We start from the raw sequence: 6543 nt of genomic DNA, 5'->3' as shown, positions 1-6543 counted from the left end.
TACCCCAGGGTATGGGGTAGGGGTAACGTGGGGTGGGGCTAGGGCTGTGGGACAGGGCTCTGTGCCTGACCCAGGAGGGTGCCTTGCGCAAGGCTCTCTGATGCAACAGGCTGCTGGCTGAACACCTCAGCACCCTCCACCCCACACTCTGCAAGCTTTTCTCAGAAAGGGAAGGCCAGGCAGTGGCCTGGATTGAACACTCATAATCTCTTTCCTTTCCTGACCCTGGTGGTTTCAGGACAGGGAGGAGGCAGGTCAGAAAGAAGGCAGGACAGGGATCAGATGAGTCAGCAACTCAACGGGGCAGGACTCCAGGATAGCGAGGGGGCGGAGCCGGGGCTTCCTCCGCCCCCAGGGGTTAGGTAAAGGTGGGAGTGGGGATCCCCGGAAGTCCGGAGAGTGCCACCTCAACACACATAAAACCGTAATTATGTGACTGAACCCTGAGCCAAACAAGGTCACCAACTGTCCCAGGCAAGGTCAGAACCAGAAACGAGCTTTCCTCCTGGGTTCCCGGCTCCACCCACTTTCACTTGAAGAGGGCGTGGGGCTTCCCAGGGAATTTTCGCTCTTTCTTGTTGAGACTCCTGAATTGGTGGACTGACGTGAGCTTTTTGTTCAGTTGCTCAGTCGTGTTCTACTCTTTGCGACCCCATGGACTGTGGCAGGCCAGGCTTCCCTGCCCTTCACCATCTCTCGGAGCTTGCTCAAATTCATGTCCATGGAATTGGTGATGTCATCCAACCATCTTGTCCTCTGTCATCCCCTTCTCCTGCTTTCAATCTTTCCCAGCATCAGGGTCTTTTCTAATGAGTCAGCTCTTCCCATCAGCCAAAGTATTGGAGCTTCAGCTTCAGCATCAGTCCTTCCAATGAATATTCAGGACTGATTTCCTTTAGGATTGACTGGTTTGATCTCCTTGCAGTCTAAGGGACTCTCAAGAGTCTTCTCCAACACCACAGTTCTAAAGCATTAATTCCTCGACCCTCAGCCTTCTTTATGGTCCAACATGACTACTGGAAAAAACAGAGCTTTTCCAAAGACATGAGCTTTGGAGCCATACAAATCTGGGTTCAACACTCCCGCTTTACTGTGTGAACTTGGGCGGGTTACTTCCTCTCTCTGATACTTGGTTTCTCACTTATAATATGGGCATAAGCTTACTTTTAGCTCACAGGGTTGTAGTCAGGATTCCATGAGAAAGCAGATGGAAGGCACAGCTCAAGCATGCCACAGGGGGATGCTCAGCTCTCAAGGGCTGTCTGTTTGGGGGCAGAGATAGCAGCCTGGGCCCCATGGAAATAATATTAATCACATATCATCAAGTGCTTACCATGTGCCAGGAACTCTTCTAAGCTCTTTACCTGAATGAACTCACTCATATAACTCTCCATTTAATCCAATAATAGCTCTCCATAATGGTATGCAGTCCAGTAACCCTACCAGGAGGAATCTATCCTCAGTTCGATTTATAGATGAGGGCTCTGGGTCTCGGAGTAGTTAAGTGACTTGCTCAGTGTCATCCAACTGGGACCGGCCAAGGAGGCTGTGCATCCAAAGACCATCTGGCTCCAAATCCCGGTGCCTAGCCCCTCCCTTAGGCCAGTGATGTCACATCTCTGAGCCCCGGTTTCCTCACCTGCCTCTAGGGATGAAAATAGCAAGCTGGTGGAGAAGTTTGTGGAGGCAGAGATGTTGGATCCATGGGCACAAGAATCACATTTCTCATGAAGAAAACCCAGGCCCATGGGGTAGAGGTGGATCACCCAGCAAAGCCGTTGTCACCACAGGGCCCCCACTAGGCTAGTGCTCTGCCCAAGCGCTGGTTTTCCTGCCTTTCCTGGCGCCCAGCCTGAGCCAGATCCTGATGCTGAGGGATTTCTGCCGAGCCCCTGGGAAACCCTAGAGGAGGGGGAGGTGCCCAGTCTCCTAATAAATGCTCCCCAAGAGGAGCCCAGGGACCGAGTTGTAACTCTTGAATAATCCACAGTTTCTCCCAAATTGATTGGCCCAAATCCATTTACCCATCTGTATCATATAGTTTCATAGTATTTTTCTTTCAGTCAGGTCATTTAAAAAACAAACAAACCCGTAGGTAAAGTTATGTAAAAAGGAAAATTTCAATCACTGACCTCAACTGGAAAACTGCTATCATTTGCCATAAAGAGGAAGTAACTGTATAATTAAATATGAGGAAAGCAAAACAAAATTCTTAAATCCCAGCCAGACCTCATTTCTTGCTGAAGGTTCTGAACTGAGCTCTGCTCTCCCTTCCTTGCCAGTGAGGTGTTAAAAAGACAGATGCTGTTAAATGAGACTTTCTTCCCCAGTAGTTGCAAGAACTAGAAGAAAATCAGAAGGAAATACGCGTATCACAATATGATTCAATGTTATTTAACAGTCTTGAGACCCTAAAACCTCCTGGCATTGTATGCGTGTAACATATTGGGGAAAACCCTGACCTAATACAACTCTCTTCCTATTTTACACATGAGAAAATTAAGGCTCCCAAGGAGAGGAGGTGACTTGCCCACCATCTCACAAGGCAAATGACTTCAGCCAGACCTGGAATGCAACCAGAACTCTTCCTAAGCCATCATTTCACTTTTGTGGGGAAAAACCTAAAGAGGAACGTTTGAAGGACACCAATGGTGGAATTTCAGGCTTGGAGCAGGAACCAGGGAGGTCTGGGTGCAGAGGAAGGAAGCAGGAGTGGCTACTATGACAGCCATTCACGATCCTTTCTCCCTTCCTCCCTAGAGTTCCTCCTGGAGGCACCGAGCATCCTCAGAACTACAGTAAACAGAAATGCAGCCTGCTTGGCTCAGGCATCTAGGTAGAGGGATGTTCTGAGCCTGGAGAGAAGGAAATTCATGAAAGCCAAACTCTCTTTTCAGAAAAGTGCACATATTTTGCATTTAATTTGAGGAGGGAGTGTTGGTTACCATCTATTTTCTCACTTTTTAACAAATGCGTATATCAGATTTATATTCCAGGCACTTCACAAACACTGTCATTTAATCCTCACAACAAACCAATATTCATGTGTTAGTCATTCAGTTGTATCTGGCTCTTTGTGACCGCATGGACTGTAGCCCCGCCAGATTTCTCTGTTCATGGAATTCTGCAGGCAGGAATACTGGAGCGGGCTGCCATTCCCTTCTTCAGGGGATCTTCCCCACCCAGGGATTGAACTCAGGTCTCCTGCATTGCCATCTGAACCACCAGGGAAGCCTGACAAAATAATGAAGTAGGTACTATTATTATCTTCATTTTACAGATGAGGAAACTAAGACACAGAGAGCTTAAGTAGCTTACCCCAATCTCCCTACTCAGGAGTGGTGAGATTTGAACCCAGAAAATGTGGTTTGACTATGAACATAAGGATGCTTCAGTGCATTTAATCCTCAGGACCACAATGCGAGGAAGGTATCATTAATTTCATGTTATAGATGCAGAAACTGAGGCTCAAGATGGTTTGGCATCTTTGTTGTAGACTCAACAGGCTCTTCACATTTTGCTATACTCCTTGGATTCTGAGCCAAGGATTCTTAGTCTCAGTATGACAGCATTTGCTGCAGGTAACTATTGACCATTTAATGGGGCTAGAGTGACTGACAGGCTTCCTAGGTGGCTTCATGGTAAAGAATCCACCTACCAGTGCAGGACCCACAGGAGACACAGGCTCAACCCCTGGGTCAGGAAGATCCCCCGGAGGAGGAAATGGCAACCCCCTCCAGTATTCTTGCAGGAAAAATTCCACGGACAGAGGAACCTGGAGGGCTACAGTCCTTGGGGTCACAAAGAGTCAGACACGACTTAGTGACTGAGCATGCACACAGGCGCAGGGTGACAGAGGAACTGAACTTTTCATTTTTTTGAATTTTAAGTTTAAAACGAGTGAAACAGTTTCTCCATTAAACACTACTTAACTGTTTTGATACTTTAACTTACTATAACCACTGACAATTTTACTTTAGTCACTGACAGTTAGCTTCCATGTTGATTTGTATCCAAACTAAGTGTAAAATATATGCCAGATTTTAAAGTTTTATTTATTTTTGTGCATGCTGGGTCTTTGTTGCTGTACACGGGCTTCCTCTGGTTGCGGCGCTTGGGGCTACTCTTCATCGCAGAGCGCCAACTCCTCACTGCTATGGTTTCTCTTGCTGCGGAGCACTGGCTCTGGGCTTGCAGGGTCAGTAGTTGTGATGCATGGGCTTAGTTGCTCCACGGCATGTGGAATCTTCCCACATCAGGGATCGAACCTATATCCCTTGCATTGGCAGGTGGATTCTTTACCACTGAGCCATCAGGGAAGTCCTGTACCAGATTTTGAAGACATTACTATGAAAAAAAATTCAGGTTATCTCGCTAACAATTTTTTACCATCTGTTGAAATGATCATAAACTATATATATATATATATATATATATATATATATATATATATATACATACACAAATAGGATCAAATAGACTATATTATGCATAATTGAAAATTTGAAACTACATATTCGGTTCATGCTGTGTTCTATTGAAAAGTCCTGGTCTAGAGAATTGGGATTTGATACCCCTAACTGTAGGTCCCCAGACCTGGGGTCCATGCCCAAGGTACAATTCCAGTGACCATACCACAAGTGTTAGAGGAGGCTGTCAGGTTGCAAAGATTGTGAAATGTCCCTGGACACTGTGGGGACTGGAGTCAGTTGCCCCAGATTCAAATCTCAGATCTGCCTCTTATAATAAGCTGGGTGGTCTTGACTCATCTATAGACTAGAAGTGACACTGCCCATTTTACAGTTCTGTAAGTGCCCCAGGGCCATTGCACATACTTTTTCCTCTGTCTCTTCTCACATGCTTCCACTCCCTATCTTTTTTAAGATCTTAGTTTAAATATCACCTTCCTGATAAGTCTTACTAAAAATAGCCACCTCTCAGTCTTATCTGATAGAGAATAAATCTATGCTATTTATTTAAGAAAACACATGATGCATAATCTATTTTAAATGATTCTGGTTTATTGATTTTATTTTCCTGAGAGATGTCTGTCTCCTCCACTGATTTATAAGATCAGTGAGGGCAGGGATGAGTTGGTCTTGTCATTGCTGAGTTCCCAGCACTTGGATCAGGGTCTGACACAGCATGAAACAAAAGTTATGACTGTATAAGCAAACCCAGCCACAGCTTGGTTTCAGAGAGGTGTTGGGAAAACAATATGCCAATCTTTCCTTGCCCCCTAGAGCTGTGGATGTGTCCATAGGAGTCTAGGTCCTGGTGTAGAAGATGAGTTCATTCATTCCTCCCAGGTTTGGGAGTCTCCAGGGTTAAATGGAGAAGGCAATGGCAACCCACTCCAGTACTCTTGCCTGGAAAATCCCATGGAGGGAGGAGCCTGGTGGGCTGCAGTCCATGGGGTCGCTAAGAGTCGGATACGACTGAGCGTCTTCACTTTCACTTTTCACTCTCATGCATTGGAGAAGGAAATGGCAACCCACTCCAGTGTTCTTGCCTGGAGAATCCCAGGGACAGGGGAGCCTGGTGGGCTGCCGTCTATGGGGTTGCACAGAGTCGGACACGACTGAAATGACTTAGCAGCAGCAGCAGGATTAAATGAGACCTGAGAACAGCCTCCTGCTGTGCCCTGAAGACTCTGAGACACAGGTGAGCTGGTCCCTGGAGGTCTGCAACCAGGGAAACAAAGGTGACTCCACTTGCCTCCCATTAACCTCTGCCTGCAGGAGTTTTTTTTTTTTTTTTGACATTGGTGAATTCAAACATCATGGCCTTAAGGAGACTGGACTCTCTGGGGCTGCATAGGGATGCTTCACCAAACAGCAAGTGGCACCAGGGCTTCCCAGCCTGGGGTGCAAGTCCTATTATAGGTACCATTCCTCTCTAAGCCTCTACAGTCTCCCACTCTGTTTACTGAGCTTCCACCATTCGGTGGTAAAGAATCTGCCTGTGATGCAGGAGACACAGGTTTGATCCCTGGGTCGGGAAGATCCCCTGGAGAAGAAACTGGCAACCCATTCCAGTATTCTTGGCCGGGGAAATCCCATGGACAGAGGAGCCTGGTGGACTACAGTCCTTGGGACAGCAAGAGTCAGACACGACTTAGCGACTGAACAGCAGCAGCAGTACTGCGTGCCACAGAGTTCAAAGCATTTGACACGTGTTAACTTATTTAATCCATTTCCTGACGTAGCACAGTGGGTTTGGCAGAGTTAGAGTCTGGGCTCACTTACGCAGACTGGTTCCAGGGTTTTGTTGTTGTTGCTCAGTCGCTCAGTTGTTCATCTGACTCTTTACGACCCCATGGACGGCAGTATGCCAGGCTTCCCTGTCCTTCACCATCTCCCGGAGTTTGCTCAAACTCATGTCCATTGAATTGGTGATGCCATCCAACCACCTCATCCTCTCTCGTCCCCTTCTCCTCCTGTCTTCAATCTTTCCCACAAGGGTCTTTTCCAACAAGTTGGCTCTTCACACCAGGTGGCCAAAGTATTGGTGCTTCAGCATCTGACCTTCCAGTGAATATTC

Source organism: Capra hircus, chromosome 13 (genome assembly GCF_001704415.2).
Source record: "Capra hircus breed San Clemente chromosome 13, ASM170441v1, whole genome shotgun sequence".
In the NCBI taxonomy this organism is placed as follows: Eukaryota; Metazoa; Chordata; class Mammalia; order Artiodactyla; family Bovidae; genus Capra; species Capra hircus.
This window is presented reverse-complemented; position numbering follows the sequence as displayed.